Source organism: Vigna umbellata, chromosome 5 (genome assembly GCF_029865625.1).
Source record: "Vigna umbellata cultivar VRB3 chromosome 5, Vumbellata_1.0, whole genome shotgun sequence".
In the NCBI taxonomy this organism is placed as follows: Eukaryota; Viridiplantae; Streptophyta; class Magnoliopsida; order Fabales; family Fabaceae; genus Vigna; species Vigna umbellata.
This window is the reverse complement of record NC_142169.1, coordinates 10,555,658-10,563,363: the sequence shown is the minus strand read 5'-3', so window position 1 is coordinate 10,563,363 and position 7,706 is coordinate 10,555,658. Positions and strand designations below refer to the sequence as shown.

The 7,706-nt window shown below is 37.7% G+C and overlaps 2 pseudogenes across 1 annotated transcript; both read left to right on the top strand.

The window, feature by feature from the left end:
- Nucleotides 1-205: 205 nt before the first annotated feature.
- LOC124827695 (copper transporter 6 pseudogene) lies at nt 206-1,090 on the top strand (annotated as a pseudogene).
- A 5,912-nt stretch (nt 1,091-7,002) lies between these two features.
- Nucleotides 7,003-7,706, top strand: LOC124841920 (putative lipid-transfer protein DIR1 pseudogene; annotated as a pseudogene). The gene is made up of 2 exons (XR_015779803.1): nt 7,003-7,350; nt 7,449-7,706. The product of XR_015779803.1 is annotated as a putative lipid-transfer protein DIR1 pseudogene (transcript).

Here is a 7,706-nt window from a genome sequence, read left to right as displayed (position 1 = left end):
AAAATATTTTATTTTTGATGTGCTGATATGTTTTCATTGTACAAATAAAAGTTTTTTAATAAAATACAAAATTAAAACACATGTAGATCTTGAACTTTAAAGATTACTGGAAAACTAAACTTTCGTAACAAGGAAGAGAAAGTGAATTGATGGAGGGGCCCATCACGCTGAAAATCCCAGAGCTAAAGTGCTTCTTCATAGCCTGCTTTTCCTTTAATTTCCCTTTGGGTTTTCTTGTTCACCAAAAATGGTTAAATTTTAATCATAGAACGTATTCGCTTGCTTGCATACGAATTATGGAACAATTTTCACGAACCAGAATCAAATCTTCATCTTCAATTCTGTCATGTCCCTACCGACACAAACGTTGCTACGCATATATAAATCTTAATCCATGTACCATGTTCATTCCTACGTTATTATTACATATACACGTTACTTCATTGCTTCCATTCCATATGTTATCCACGGCCACCGCAGACGGCGTGCCGGCGCCGTACAACTCGACTGTGGCTACAAGTCTGGGAAGGCGGCGGATTCCGATACACACGACGTTCTACTGGGGGCATAAGGTGGATATACTTTTCGGGTGCTGGCCGGGAGACAGCGCCGCCATGTACGCTGTGGCGCTGCTCCTCGTGTTCTTTATGGCGGTGCTGGTGGAGTGGCTCTCGTTCACCAACATTGTGAAACTCAAGCCCGGGGGCTCAAACGACGTCGTTGGAGGACTCCTGAAGACGGGGCTTTACGGCGTGCGTTCGGGGCTCTCTTACTTGGTGATGTTGGCCGTTATGTCTTTTAACGGTGGTGTATTTGTCGTCGCTATAAGCGGCCACGTCATTGGGTTCTTGATTTTCGGGACAAGGGCTTTAAGGAAGAAATCCAATGGGTTGGACTCTTCGAAAGCGTAGGTTTGGCCCGCTTTGGAACTTTGAATCGGTGCCGTTGGATATGATGAATAATGAGAAAATAAATGAATAAAAAGACTGTAAAATGAGGCGTTTTTTCTCTCCTCCAATGGCCAAAGTGTCGGATCAAATCAAACTGTAGCGGTGTTTTACCAAGTTTGAATAATGAAATCGATTCTAAATCTGTTTGCATTACTATTTTTTGTAACTCCATTTCATGAAAGTGATTTTTTTAATTCTACTGGATATTTAATAATTTATGCATTAATAAATAATATTACCAGAGGAGATTTTAGAACTGCAAGTCATTCAATCGTTTGTTTAAAGTGCAATAAACAAAAGAAAACCTCCTAATTGCATGTTATACTAATAATTATAATAAAAAATTTGTGAAAACAATAGTAAAAAAACTAATAAAGGATTGTTGTTTGTGTATTATGAGTCAACCTATCTTTAATCCAATTTAAATTTAACATGTGGATTAAGTGATTAAGTTCAATTTAATACACATTTAAAAATTTTAATTTTGTAACTCAATTTCACTCAAATCCATGATAAGTTGAATTAATTTCCAAGTTGAAATTCATTTTGATATTTTTAGATGCATGACGAGTTATTAACCACCTATCATTAGAGGTCATCAGTTGAAATTGATTTTGACATTTTTAAATGCAAGAATACAATTATTATCCAAGATACCATCAGAGGTCACAGGGATTATGAGTCTTGTAGACTAAGATGGAATAAAATTAAGATTTTTTTTCCTACGTGAATCTGCGATCCAAATGTATTAGACTTCTATTCTTAAAATCAAGACTCGCAATCCTGAACAAATCACAACCCCAAACTCAAGCATTCATGGCAAAGAACCTAAAAATAATCAAATTATGAACTAGTTAAGTTTGGACAAATTGATAATTTACACAAAAATGAGGCGGATAAGTTTCAGTTTGTGTATAAACTAATGTTTTCCATTATGTTATATATATATATATATATATATATATATATATATATATATATATATATATATATATATATATATATATATATAAACTAATGTTTTCAGTGTGTGTGTTTACGGTAAATCTTTTCATATATATGTTACATTTATATAAATATAATACAAATTTAGTGAGATTCCAAAAATTATGAATATAATTAAAAATTATAAAAATTGATAATTATATGTAACAATATATAATGGACATAACGATGTACAATTTATTTTTAGTTTTATATATAGAAATATTTTGCATTGATATTCATATCAATTATAATTTATGGAAATTTAAACATAACTTCAGCACGAGATTTTCAAATTCAAACTAATTGAGCACAATATAAACTGTGGGATTGAGAAAATTACAAGAATTAAGAACAAGTTATAAAATTGACACCTATTATCATTTTTTATAATCATAGTATTGGGGTAAAGTGTTTATCATGGTTAATTTTAGTCTTTGGTCATCTGTGTCGCAACCGGAATCGCGACGGGACGACGATCCAAAAAGAAACGGGTTTTGAAAAGAGATTTGGAGTCGCCACCATAGTTTATTATGGAAAACTATGGAAAAACCTCAAAACGATAAAGCACGGTCCACGAAAACCAAAGATTGGGTTCGGGAGTCGGTTGCGCGTGGGGAAGGTGTTAGCACCCCACAACGCCTGCCCTAAGGCAGTACCTTTAACTAAATGCACGAATATGATGTGGTTTTTCAAAATGTTTAATTATCCCCTAAAATAAAATTCTAAATAAACAAAACATATTTTTTAGTTTTTTTTTTGGGCCCGACAAGGATTGACCTTGCTCCTACGTATTCTCATTCAAAATGAGAAATCAGGGTTACGTAGTTCTAGCTAAAAGATTGTTTGTTGTTTGGAAAAGCAGATGTTTTTAATTTTTGGAGATTTTATATTTTTAATATTTTCGAGAAAAAGAAGGTAACGAGTACTAGGCCGACGCGAACGGTCGCACGAGTACTCATTCCTTTAAAATGATATTTAAATACTTTTAATTATTTTTGAAAAGAGAGATAACGATATTAAGCACTAGGACGATGCGAACGATCACACGAGCACTCATACTGTTATCTGCTTATTTAGGAAGACTTGAGAGCATTGAGTGCTAGGCTGATGCGGACGATCGCACGAGCACTCATACCCTCGTTTAATATTACGTAAATAAGAGAGAAAAGTATTGAACACTAGGACGATGCGAACGATCACACGAGTGTTCAACCTTTAAACGTATTTTTGAAATTTTATTTAAGAAAAGAAGAAGAGGTTTTTAGCACAAGGACGACGCGAGCGGTCACACGTGTGCTTAAACCTTTAAAACATATTTTTGTAAATTTATTTAAGGAAGAAGAAGAGGTTTTTAGCACAAGGACGACGCGAGCGGTCACACGTGTGCTTAAACCTTTAAAACGTATTTTTGAAATTTTATTTAAGAAAAGAAGAAGAGGTTTTTAGCACAAGGACGACGCGAGCGGTCACACGTGTGCTTAAACCTTTAAAACATATTTTTGTAAATTTATTTAAGGAAGAAGAAGAGGTTTTTAGCACAAGGACGACGCGAGCGGTCACACGTGTGCTTAAACCTTTAAAACCTATTTTTGAAATTTTATTTAAGAAAAGAAGAAGAGGTTTTTAGCACAAGGACGACGCGAGCGGTCACACGTGTGCTTAAACCTTTAAAACATATTTTTGTAAATTTATTTAAGGAAGAAGAAGAGGTTTTTAGCACAAGGACGACGCGAGCGGTCACACATGTGCTTAAACCTTTAAAACGTATTTTTGAAATTTTATTTAAGAAAAGAAGAAGAGGTTTTTAGCACAAGGACGACGCGAGCGGTCACACGTGTGCTTAAACCTTTAAAACGTATTTTTGAAATTTTATTTAAGAAAAGAAGAAGAGGTTTTTAGCACAAGGACGACGCGAGCGGTCACACGTGTGCTTAAACCTTTAAAACTTTTCTTGTAAATTTATTTATTTAAAATATTGTATTATTACATATATATTTAAGGCTAAATAGATGTTTAAAATAAATAGAACAAAATAAGAGAAAAATATAAATAAATAAATAGAAATAAAAAATAAAATAAATAAACAAAAGAAATGAAAATGGCTGAACGGACGTTAAGGACAGATTCAGAATAACGAGCGTTCGAACGTTCGTTGGGGAATATAATGGATATTTAGAAATGTAACTGAATGACGAGCGTTCGTCGAAATAAAGCGAATGTTCGTTGGGGAATATAAAGGACGAACGTTGGTAACTAAGGCTGAATGACGAACGCTCGTTGATAGAGGATGAACGAACGTTGTGAATGTAGGCTGAATAACGAGCGTTCGTTGGGTGATACGACGAACGTACGTTGAGTACAGGAAGGTAGATGACGAGCGTTCAAAGGATGATGTGACGAACGAACGCTGAGAAGAGGAGGCTAGTCTACGAGTGCTCGCTGGGGATGAGCGTTCGTTGGGTAGATGAGGTGAGTGGAGGCCAAATGACGAGCGCTCGTTTGGGACGAGCGTTCGTTAGGAAAATGAGGTTGGATGGCGCATACTCGTTATGGACGAGCGTTCGTTGGGATGATGAGGCGGGATGATGAACGACGAGCGCTCGTTTGGACGAGCGTTCGTTGGGAAGATGAGGCTGGATGATGAACGACGAGCGCTCGTTTGGACGAGCGTTCGTTGGGAAGATGAGGCTGGATGATGAACGCTCGTTATTAACAAGCGTTCGTTGGGAAGATGAGGCTGGATGATGAACGCTCGTTATTAACGAGCGTTCGTTGGGAAGATGAGGCTGGATGATGAACGCTCGTTATTAACGAGCGTTCGTTGGGAAGATGAGGCTGGATGATGAACGCTCGTTATTAACGAGCGTTCGTTGGGAGGATATGGGCTGGATGGCGAACGCTCGTTATGGACGAGCGTTCGTTGGGAAAATGAGGTTGGATGACGAACGCTCGTTATGGACGAGCGTTCGTTGGGAAAATGAGCGTTGGATGACAAACGCTCGTTATGGACGAGCGTTCGTTGGGATGATGAGGCTGGATGACGAACGCTCGAAAAACAAAGGTTCCTGGACGTACGCTTAATTTTGGGCCTGGCCCAATTGAATGGTTTCTAACCTAGAATTTTCTAGGGGTTTAGGAGGTTCACTCTCATTCCCACTCCCCAGCTCACGTCTTCTCTGACCCAGGGTCCCCAGCTCTGCACCACGAACTCACCACCGCCTCTGCCATAGCCGGCCACCGTCGCCTCAAACAGAACGCGCCTTGGCCTCGCCGGCGACACCTCGCGCCACCAGAACCACCGTCAGCCAAGACAACACCGTCTCCACTCTTCTCTCTTCGAAAACCAGCAACTCTCAAGGAGGGTTTTTCTCCACCTTCATCTCCGATCCACTCGTGTCATCATCACCCATTAACATCCACTTTTACTACCCATGACAAACACAAACACTGCCACAATAAGGCTCCCCGTGCCTATCCTCGTCCACCTCCTCGGCCACCATCACCTACCAGGACAACCTTAGCAACGCCGTTGCCACCACCACACAGCAGACTACTACTTCCAAACCGCCAACCACGAAACAATCAACCACTCTCTTCCTCTCAAGCCTGTCCAACGTAGGAGTTCCGTGCCATGGCCTCCATCGTCCCATTCATCCTCACTGGAAGAGCGACTCTAGTGGAGAAGACTTCGAATTTCAAGGGGGCCATTTGAGTTTTGGGACGTAAGGGTTTCACAAAAATGGTGCAATGAATAAAGTGGATATTACTGGGTTAGCCTTTTTTGGCAGTGATTTTTTACTGGGTTTCCAACGAGAGCATGATGTATCGATGATGATAACAGGCGGTCATGGAGAAGAATGAGAATAAAGGATAAGTTGCATACCTGAGAATTCCTCTGATATTCGTCACTTTGGATAACCTCTGTCTCCTCCCGATGATCTATTCCCGTCACCCTCTCCAACTTTTTTCTCTGATCTTTCTCTGCTCCTTCCTTCCCAAGATCTTGGGCTCCAATCCCCCCTAACCACCTGGTCCCTTTTTCTTTTTCAAAAAAATCTTAGAAAATCTTCCCTCTAACAAACCGGTCCCCCCTCCTCCAACACGTCTCTCACATACCCCTTTCCCACGTTTTCTCTCTTTTTTCTATTTTTTATTTATTATTTTTTCAATTTTATTTTATTTATTTTTAATTTTAATTTTATTTTTCAATTTTTTTAATTATTTTGATTAAGTGATCCTATTAAAACAAATTGAAGATGAGAAAAATAGAAATCGAAAACAATAAAAATGGAATAAAACAATAAAATAAAGAAAAAATAATAAAAACACATTTTTTACAACCCGGACAAAATTGAGTGTTGACAATCTGTAATAAAGTATTTCATATAAAAATCAGGTTTCTTCTTTCATGCATATAAAAGTTCAAAACTAGGACCTTGATCTTAACCTAAATTTCGTTTTGACCAACATGCTAATCATATAACCACTATTTTAGCCTAAAGAAAACTACGATATAGTTATTTATGATCAATAATTATGAAGAAAAATATTCTTAAAGGTTAAAATGACAACTAATCTCATAACAAACTGGTTTTTAGACACACTTGTTATTTTGTCTTTTAGCCAAGTGGTTAGGTACATACATGTTTCCAACCTAATGCAAAACTCGAAACTTTCTATGTCGGAATAAAGTCACGGAGATATATGTTTGATTATTCCCTTTTTGGCATTATTACCAAAGAAAAACAAAAAATGCATATGAAACATGATGCAAAACAGGGAATTTCCTTGTCAGAACACGATGATCAAATTCAAGGTATGCCATTGGTGCCAATAATACCATTACCATTACCATTTTATTGAATTATTACAAGCAATGGGCCAATCTAAGTTTGTTTTCTTGTGATTACTTTCAACATTCTAATGAGTACATTCATCTCGTGAACTTCCACCAACTGCACTCACATGACACCACTGGGTCAACGTGACACTACAGTGGCTAAAGAACTGCAAATAATTGTTCCAACAACCTCTATAAATTAACTTTGGGGCAACATGGTACACCATACTAAACAAAACTCAGCGCCTAGGAGAGAAGAGAGCATGATGGCAAAAGGTAGTGGAAAAACTTTGGTGCAGTGGCTGGTAGCAGGATTGTTCATAGCCTTATTGGGAGGTGCACAAGCTGTTGTGCTGTGTAACATAGACTCAGATAAACTAAACTTGTGTCGTGCTGCAGTTACTGGTCGAAACCCTCCACCACCAGATGAAAAATGTTGTGGAGTTATTCGCCAAGCCAATTTACCTTGCCTTTGCAGTTACAAGTCTATCCTACCAGCACTTGGAATAAACTCCAAAAATGCTTTGGCCTTGCCGGGTAAATGTGGTTTGAAGAAACCTCCTAATTGCTGAGGTAAAACATCTTCAGCCAGAATATGCCTTTGAACATTTAAACATTTCTTCTGTATTTTCTTTTGGTTATACTTGACAAGATAATTTTTCATTTTGAAGGTAATTATCACTACGAGCACCTTAGTCTTCAATTTCTTTCACTCCAACTGAATATAAATTTGAAGACAGCATTTGATACCCCTTGAATAACGGTGCAGTTTATTTTAATCAGTGTGTGTTATGTCCAAAAGTCTGTAAGCAGATGTATGGAGTATAAGTGTTTGATAGATTATTACTCTTGTAATGTTTTTAATGAAATATCTGGTTCTGTGGTTCTCAACTCTGGAAAATCAATAAATGACAGAGCCAGTATGTATA